General features: G+C 48.5%; 1 long non-coding RNA gene across 2 annotated transcripts; it reads right to left on the bottom strand.

Annotated features, from left to right (window-relative positions):
* Positions 1–3,689, bottom strand: LOC120375090. 2 transcript variants are annotated; one of them, XR_005586429.1, is made up of 4 exons: positions 3,301–3,689; positions 2,464–2,619; positions 1,816–1,930; positions 1–380 (listed from the first exon to the last, which is right to left on the bottom strand). It is a non-coding gene; the product is annotated as an uncharacterized LOC120375090 (long non-coding RNA). The 2 variants fall into 2 exon arrangements; XR_005586428.1 differs by having other exon boundaries at positions 2,464–3,689.
* Positions 3,690–9,079: the final 5,390 nt, after the last annotated feature.

Genomic DNA, 9,079 nt, shown 5'->3' with positions numbered 1-9,079 from the left:
TGTCCTTGGGGCAGGATCTTTGACATTTCCACTGAATTAAAAAAATGCCTCCTGGCATGCCACACTCCATTGTTTACAGAGAACTTTTCCTTCTTATCTGCATCCTGCTGAAGATGTTGACACATGCAGGGTGGAAGGCTGAGCCAGCTTCAGGAATGGCAAAGCGCTGAAGCTGGCCCCAGTGCAGACATGATGAGGCCAAAACATGGTCCAGCTGGATTCTGGGGCCAGTCTGGGCACTGGTGGCGGGGATGGTGATGAAGTGATGAAAGTGACGCTTTGCCTTTGCATGTCCACATATTTCATGCAGTTATCTCAGCTGGTGCCAGAACAAATGGCTAGTTCTTGGGGGGTGGAATGCTCAGCAATGCTGTTACTGCCTGTGTGTTTGACAGAGGTTGTTACAACCAGCCCCTTCCCAGGGAGGCCTATACTAATCTCTCTCTCTCTCTCTCTCCTCTCCTCTCTCACCCAGACACTCTCTCTCTCTCTCTCTCCATTTTCTTTTGTTATCCCTCCTCCGTCTCCCCCAACTACATACGCTGTGGGTCCTTGGTGTGACTGAAAGATGGATCAAAACAAAAATGATATGACCATTTCACAGCTTATGCCCCCCGCCTCCTCCCACCCGAAAGAGTGTAGACAAACTCTATTATCAGCACAGAAGGAAGGATACACTTGAAGGGGGTAAGATCAAGTCTTCCTCAATTGCTCACCTCTGCTCAGAGCAATTATTCCCTGAGCCAGTTTTCTTGTGGTTTGGAGTAGGATCAGGGCCAGATTAACTCTGTGGACCCGGCGCCAAACATTTGTGGGCCCCCATGGGGGCAATGGAGCACGGCATGGGGGTGGGAGGTGTCAGTCAGGGGCATGGCATGGCGGGGTGGCCCGGCTCCGCCCAGCTCAGTGCAAGGGCACTATTTACAAACTGGCAGTTGCCAGACATACAGTGACTGCCTAGCCCTGTGCTGTCAGCACCCCACTTCCCCTCGGGGATGGGGCCATGCCGGGTCACACAGCTCCCCCCCTCTTGCTGCCCTGCTCCACACTGGAACACACACCCAATTTCCTATGGCCAGAGCGGGCCCCCCCCGGACCCACTGTGTCCAGCACACCCCTGCCACAAATGCACAGCGCCCGGCACAGCAGCCCCTGTCCACAGCCCCACTACCCCACACAGAACCCCCTCTCCCTAGTGCCCCAGCACACACAGATCTTCTCCACCCCTTCACAGCCCAGCGCACACACCACCAGACTCCCCCAGACCCACTCCCCACCTCCCAGCCGCACTCACCAGCCCTGCTGAGAGGCGACTGCCTCTGCCGGACTGAGCCAGCAGTACAGCCAGAGCTGGTCCCAGGGTGGGCAAATTGCTCCGGTTCCTCGAGAGTGGTGCGGTCAGCCAGCCCAGGGCCTGTTCCAGCCGGGCTCCCTGAGGACCTACGTGCTTGGAGGGGCCCAGCCAAGCCCCCCACACTGCACCCCCTTCCCCAAACTGACCGAGACTGGCCAGGCTTCTGCACCTCCTGCTTACACAATGTTACGCAGCAGTCTGCTCCATTAACTGGTCAGATGGCTGTCTGGCCTACATTTGCACCCGGGACAGATGGGATGGGGGTTTCAATATAGCACAGTGAAGGATTTTTAGCTACCTAATCAACCAGGCTATGGTTAAAAAAAATTCATTGTTGCCCCTTCTTCTGACGCTAATGTACCTTTGCCACGTGGTAGCAGGGATCAGGGCCCTTGCAGGTTGGCTTCCCAGCAGAGGAGCAATTAGTGACATAAAAGCTGCATACATTCAAAGTAACTTACATGCACCCCAGTTCAGAAGCAGAGGCAGTCACAGACACAGGCAGTGCCCTCTTCCAGGAATACCAGCCCACACGGCAATACCTGCTTCCAAGGAAACTGCTGTGTGCCCAACGTGCTGCCAAATATATAGAGAAGAAGAACGAGATTAAACTATCTGCCACAGCATTGCTCAAGGATTTCTGTTTCACACCACAACAAGACAACACTTCTTTAAAGACTAAGCATTTGCTGGCATGCGAAGACTACAACAGCACCATCTGGTGACACCTGGCAGAACATCTTGTGTTACATTCAGAGCTGGTATAAACAGGTAACACATTACTCCCATGCTTACACCCTATCAGAGCACCTGCCTAGAGCTGGCAAGTTTATGCCATCGTTCTTAATGTCAAGTCTCCCATTATGTTAATAGTACAAATATTAGATTCCACTCGTTAATATTCCCCACCGACGATTGCGTCCCATATTAAAGGCTCATTTGCCTTATGTGGAAGGTCACCAAGGAGTCGGTCAACACTCTGCGGCTGCATAGCGCAAGAGTCACTCCTTAAAAGGGATTTCTCCCCTTCTCTGCTTCCCTAAATGTCATTCGTGTGTACATCTAGGCTGATAGCTAAACCTGGTGTCAAAGTCAAATGCAAAGACAACCTTTGTTTTGTCAGCACACAAGACAGATGAACTTTTCCTGGTACATTCTCCAAGACTCCTGGTACTTGTTGCTGATTCTGCTGACCGCCACGCTGGCTCTCGCCTTTGCAAAGCATCCCCTAGTGTTCCTGTTCCAAACTTCGGCCTAAGGTGTGGCTGAACAGAAGAACGACTCACATTGTAAAATGTTCAGTGTTGGGGCTGGTATGACATGATAATGCCCAACGACACTGTAATATGGTTTGGCAGTGTGTATGTACACAGGAGCCCAAGCTGCCATGACACTGCCAAGGAGCTTTGTTACAGCTGGGCGAGGTGAGGGCTGTTTACAAAGAAATTCCAGGGACTTAACTGGAGTTACTCCGGATTTCCAGTGGCATAGCTGAGACTAGGATTTGGCCCTAGTTTTTAAAAGGAACATGTAATGTCTCCCCACCCTGGTTACTAGAACTACGTGCCTTATAGTGTTACCAAAGTCCAACCAACATCGAGGGATCCTTTTTCACCAGGTGCTGGGCAAAACGCATTCCCCTGCCACAAGGCGCTTACAGTCCAAATAGACAGGAGTGACAAGGGAATTATTCCTTTCCCACTTTAGAGTGGAAACGGAGAGCCTGGCTTCCCCAGAGTCTGTGGCAGCTCTAGAAATTGAATCCCAAAGTGACTGTGTCCCAGTCTTGGGCTTTAATCACACCCACATAATACAGGAGGGGCCCAAGTGTGCCAGGACATGGCTTGGTCTAACCTGTGTGGATAATACTACATCATATTCTAATGCTAGTACGGGCACTACACTGGTCCCTAACACTAAGCACTGCAGCCAAGACTAGCTCTTACACACAGTCCAGTGATGTGCGATCAAACCACCTAGCAAAGTGCCCGTGCTGGCCCTGACCATTCCATCATGCAATGGTCCTTGGTTGTAAGGCAATTGTCGCTCTTGACAGGTAATGCCCAGAGCCTTGCACTGCCTCTTCAGTGCTATGGAAGCCTCCTACAATATGCAGATTGTCTAAAGCCCATCCAGCGTTAGTGTCAGGTTGTTCATTTTTCAGAACAGTGAAAGGAAAAATGTCATTGCAGTTGGGACTGAGCTGAAAGCCAGGCTCATGCACAGAGCGGATTCCTTCTTCCCCTCCCTTTACAGTAGGAGAAGGTCCTGGCCGCTGCCTACTGGCATTTTAAATCATCTTGCTTGGCTCTGTTTGTTCCAAGACATTTGCATGTCTAGCCTATCTTCAGCATCTCACAGCAGTAATGACATCACAATTGTTTCGGCTGCATCAGCCTGTCAATGACCGAGTTAGGGCTAAGATTGCAGCCATTACCATGACACGGGGAAGCAGGGCTGAGCGGCTGAGGAAAATTTCTGTTTACTTGCCGATGGCCTCACAAATTGAAGCCAATCAGGCCCAGCAACCACCAAAGCAAATGAAATTTTGCAGGAGTTTCGACTCTCGCCATGTTCAAAGTGTTGGCCCTCTGGGCATAAAAGACCCTCTTTAAGCAAGGAAGGGGCAGCTGGCAGTTTAGATGAAGATGACAGTCAGAATGCAACCCTGACAGCTCTTCCCTCACCTAGGAATAAAGAACTGATGCACTGATTGATACCTGAGGGAGAGGCTGTCATCTAGCGGGACACAGAAGGGAGATAAGCAACTCCATCAGTGTCAGACCTGTCCTGCCATAACACAGCCTGCAAATCACTGCTGTTCAAGAGTCCCCACTGCTAAAGTGGAGAGCAAAAAGCAGGTAACAGAAAAATGGGAGGCAAAGCAGTTGCATTTAAAACGTAATAGATGGGGATACAGCTCTGCCAAACTCCAGGGAGCATTAACCATCCACTCCCTAAAACCAAAATCCTCTCATTTTGACCAGGAGCTAGGCTCGGCCTTTTCTTGCTGTTGTTGTTCCGGGTTTGTTTTTTTAAATGGAGGTTTGAAACCAAGCGATGCCCCTTTTCTGTTGCATTTGCACTCCGGAGAACAATGCTGATGTGCCACTGCCTAATCCTGACACCATCTGCAAGTGACAGGGAAGTGGCGGGAGGGGGCTTTTATTGTGATGCAAGAGTAATCAAAGGCTTAACAATCTAATGCAATAGAGTTCCCCATTTTCAGATTGCTGAGAGACTGGGCTCCATCCACTCCAGAACATATGCAAGAGCTGAGTCCAATCTAACATGCTTTTTTTTTTTTAAAAAATGCTTTGAGTTTTGTTTCAATGAGGAATTTTTAAATAAAACACATTCTCTAAGGAACGAGGAGGGACAGTGAGGAGACGGGGACCCAACTCCAGGTCTGAACTAATGAATGGATTAGTAATTAATTAATTACTGGCAGGAGCAGGTAGCGAAGCCTGTGGCTCTCCCCTACTTATTCACTTTCTCTCCCCTAAGATCTTGTCTTTCTGATTTTTAATTACTTTCTTGTCACCCGGGCACTTCTTCTATCAAATATTCAAATGAATTAAACAAATACATTATGGCTATACCGGCTTTTATGCCAAAAAATACCTCCCATTAACACTTCTAGTGAAGTCACAGTCCTGCCTATGAGACCAACAACAGGAACACCAGAGGAGATGGGGCAGAGGTGGGTGGAGGTATTTTTTACCCCTATATAATCTAAGGGTTTGTCTGCAATCAAATTCCTTAACTCAAGTTAAGTGATTGCTAATGAACCAGGTTAGCTAATATGTGGGGCTAGTCTGGACAACCCCCAAATGTTTATTCTTGGGCACATTTGTCTGCAGTCAAAGCCTCAAGTAATAGCCACTGGCTACCTACATTGTGCTCTAGTAAACCACAGACATATGGCGCTTGAGTTAACTGGCACTCCAGTCATTGGAGTTAAACTCAACTGTAGAAAGACTCTTGTAAGCAGGGGTTAGAATGTCCCACAGGGCTCGGAAGCCCTCCAAGGCTCTGCATCGATTAGCCATGACCTACCTTTGAGATCATAGGTCTTATAGCCACAGTAACACCCACCGTCACGATTCCCAGCTATCCCATACACGCACATACCTTGTGCTCTCACGCCATCCCTGTGTTTGGGAAGGAGTCTGACTCAGACCACTGTAACTGCTAACTTATGCCTTCACCTGGCTCTGCTGTTACAGTGTCTGTAACAATTTAGAACTACAGTATCTTGACTGGATCATTGTGTTCTCTCTATGCGTAGCGTGTGGTCATTCACTAGCTGGTTTGTCAGGATTTGCACCCAGAAAGTGAGGATGGGTCCTAATATTCACATCCCTTCCTGGCAAACTTTTCAAGAGATAAAAGCAGCAAAGAGTCCTGTGGCACCTTATAGACTAACAGACGTATTGGCGCATGAGCTTTCGTGGGTGAATACCCACTTCGTCAGATGCAAGATATAAGACACAATGCAGAGCCCTCAGCTTTGAAGTTTATCTCAATCATTCAGCTGGTACAGGACAGAACCAAGACCATTGGCTGGTTTAAAAAGGGAGTCCCTGAAGGGGACCTAGGAGTTACAGTAGACAAGAAGCTGGATATGAGTCAACAGTGTGCCCTTCTTGCCAAGAAGGCTAATGGCCAGCAGATCGAGGGATGTGATCATTCCCCTCTATTCGGCATTGGTGAGGCCTCATCTGGAGTACTGTGTCCAGTTTTGGGCCCCACACGGCAAGAAGGATGTGGAAAAATTGGAAAGAGTCCAGCACAGGGCAACAAAAATGATTAGGAGGCTGGAGCACATGACTTATGAGGAAAGGCTGAGGGAACTGGGATTGTTTAGTCTGCAGAAGAGAAGAATGACGAGGGATTTGATAGCTGTTTTCAACTACCTGAAAGGGGGTTCCAAAGAGGATGGATCTAGACCGTTCTCAGTGAAAGCAGATGACAGAACAAGGAGCATGTTCTCAAGTTGCAGTGAGGGAGGTTTAGTTGGATATTAGGAAAAACTTTTTCACTAGGAGGGTGGTGAAGCACTGGAATGGGTTACCTAGGGAGGTGGTGGAATCTCCTTCCTTAGAGGTTTTTAAGGCCCGGCTTGCCAAAGCCCTGGCTGGGATGATTTAGTTGGGGGTTGGTCCTGCTTTCAGCAGGTGTTGGACTAGGTGACCTCCTGAGGCCCCTTCCAACCCTGATTATGATTCTAAGGCCAGGAGGTAAGACTGAGGCAGAGACTGTTGAGAGGCGACTAGCAGCCCCCAGCCCCCAAGGCCAGGCAGTAAGATAGACATATAGATTTTTTTTTTTTAAACAAAGCTCTTCACTTATGCTTTGCCTTTTTCCTATTGTTAAGAATAAATAATACTTTGTTTTAAGAAGGCTGTTTTGGGTCTCTGAATTCATTACTGGTTACAGCTCCCAAGGGGACGAACCGTAGGTAGCGGCTCCACTAGGACCTGCTGGGGGCGCAGTCTTTAGATGTTACCATGATAATAATAACGACTGTTGATGACAGTGACTCCTGTTCACACTAGTGCACCCGCCATAGTTGCCCCCTGGCAGTTGTAGCTACCAGGGAAGTCTTACTGTCTCCCCGCCCTCCCCCAACCGTAGACCAGGCCACAGGGCATAGCAAAACCAAGTGACTTGCTATGATAGTTCATTGGCATTTCAACCACTTTTTTTTTTCTTTTTTTAAGCAGGCATGAATCCCTGGGTTTGCTGAAGCTTTCATGTCTGGCTTGGAGTTTTCTTTTGCCACCTGGCTAATCACCCCCATGTGTGTCAAGGGGTGGGATTTCTTTTTTATGCTGCCTGATTGGGTTACGTCTCTGATCTTGTTGATTGCTTAACAGGCTGTGTCAGAAAACAAGCCTTGTACAACATCCAAGCACAAAGCAGGCGCCTTTACCCCCAGCAGCCTCTCTTCCTATCACTCCTCACAGTAACTGATAGTCTCCCCCGCACAGACACCCCGCCCCCTTCTGGCTTCTTTATAAGCTGCCCGTTTGTTTGCAGCCATCCCTTGATCTGCCAGGTTTTTTGTTTGTTTTTGACTTGAGCTCTGTAATAACCATTTTAGCCCCTACCTTAGTACAGCCAAGCAGCAGCAACAAAAAAGGCAGCAGACATTCGAAGAGAAGGAGATACGCAGGGGATATGTTTTCTTAGGCCAAATCTAAACATCACTGCAGAATGAATTTGAGCCAAAAGGTTCACATTTAGCTGCCTAAAACTGCCCCTGAAAGCCACATTTAAGCCCCTAAATAACCTGTCACGGTGCTGCAACAAACCGCTCCCACTGATTTCCAAGCCACTTACATAGGTGCTTAACATTTGGGCACCTACATCATTTCGGCCTTAGTACTGAGACACTAATATTGGCCTCTGTTTTCTTTCCTATGGAACCTGGGCAAGCGAAAGGCACCTGGAAAATGCGAACACCCATCTCAAGACACAAGCGCTTCACATCAAGCTGTTGTAAGGGCTTGTTTGCACGGAGACTGAGCGCATAGCAAGCGGCGGTGTGACTTCAGCATGCCAGCCAGCCGCGCATTAAGTGGCCAAGTGGCCCCCTGCTACCATGCACTAAATGTGCCATAGCGTGCACAGCTGTATAGACGCTTCAAACAGTAGTAGGTCTTCCATGGGAAGCTCGAGTTCATTTTTAATAATATCATAAAAATACCAAGGAACTAGACCATAAAAAATACCAAGCGTCTGACCTTGACACTGCTTTGTTGAAAACTCTTGAGCTGTCACTTCATCATTAACTTGCCTGGTAGTAGCTAGGTAGCATGATGCAGACAGTAAATTGGCCATGCCACATTCACCACCAGCCAAATGGGTCAGGTCTCAGCCATTTCCAACAGAGGTGAATTGAGCCCATTAGGTAATGCCGCATAGGCACAGAGATGAAATTCACCCCTGGGCAGAGGGCCAGCACGAGATCTGTGCATCATGCCCAGCCATCTTAAGCCCTATTTTGAGGTGTAAGTGGGACAAAAGTGCATAGGCCTAGTGTCCCTCTTCACCAGGGTGAATTTCCCTGGTGTCACTTAAGGACACTCAGGCCAGGCCTACGCTGGGAAGGCGTTGCTGGTATAACGCTACGGGGATACTACGCCAGTGAAGTGCACCTAGTGTGGATGCAGCTTATACTGGCCCAAACTGTGCTTTTGCTGGCATAGCTTATTACAGCCAGCCTCCTCCGCCCTCCACCCCAAAGTGAAATAAACTACGCTGGTAAAAGTGCACTTTGGCCAGTATAACTTCATCTATGTGTCGGTCACAGATCACACCTCTTCACGGCCCAGGCTGGCAAAGGTTTGTAGTGTACAGTTGGCTTTGGGCCAGAGAGCTACATTCTGCCTATAGGTCATGCCCAGTCGACCTCCAAGCACTCTCCTGTTCCCAGTGAAAACAATAGTTAAACTTTCATAGGTTAGGACACATGCGTTCTATTCTTGGCGCTACCACTTATCCGATGGGCGACTTGGAACAAGTCACATGAGGTCTCTGTGCCTAAGGTTCCCCCATCTGTAGAGAGCTACATCATACAGCACTGTGGGGTCTACAGCTGAAGAGTGCCACTTAAGTACATTGTACAATGCACTCTTACTTACAATTCTGCTTACAGACTTCAGTGGTGTTATAATAAGGTAACTGAGGACAGAAACTTTATTACTACATTTATGA

Source organism: Mauremys reevesii, linkage group 11 (genome assembly GCF_016161935.1).
Source record: "Mauremys reevesii isolate NIE-2019 linkage group 11, ASM1616193v1, whole genome shotgun sequence".
Lineage (NCBI taxonomy): Eukaryota > Metazoa > Chordata > Testudines > Geoemydidae > Mauremys > Mauremys reevesii.
Note: the sequence above shows the minus strand (reverse complement) of the source record. Positions and strands in the feature narration are given on the sequence as shown.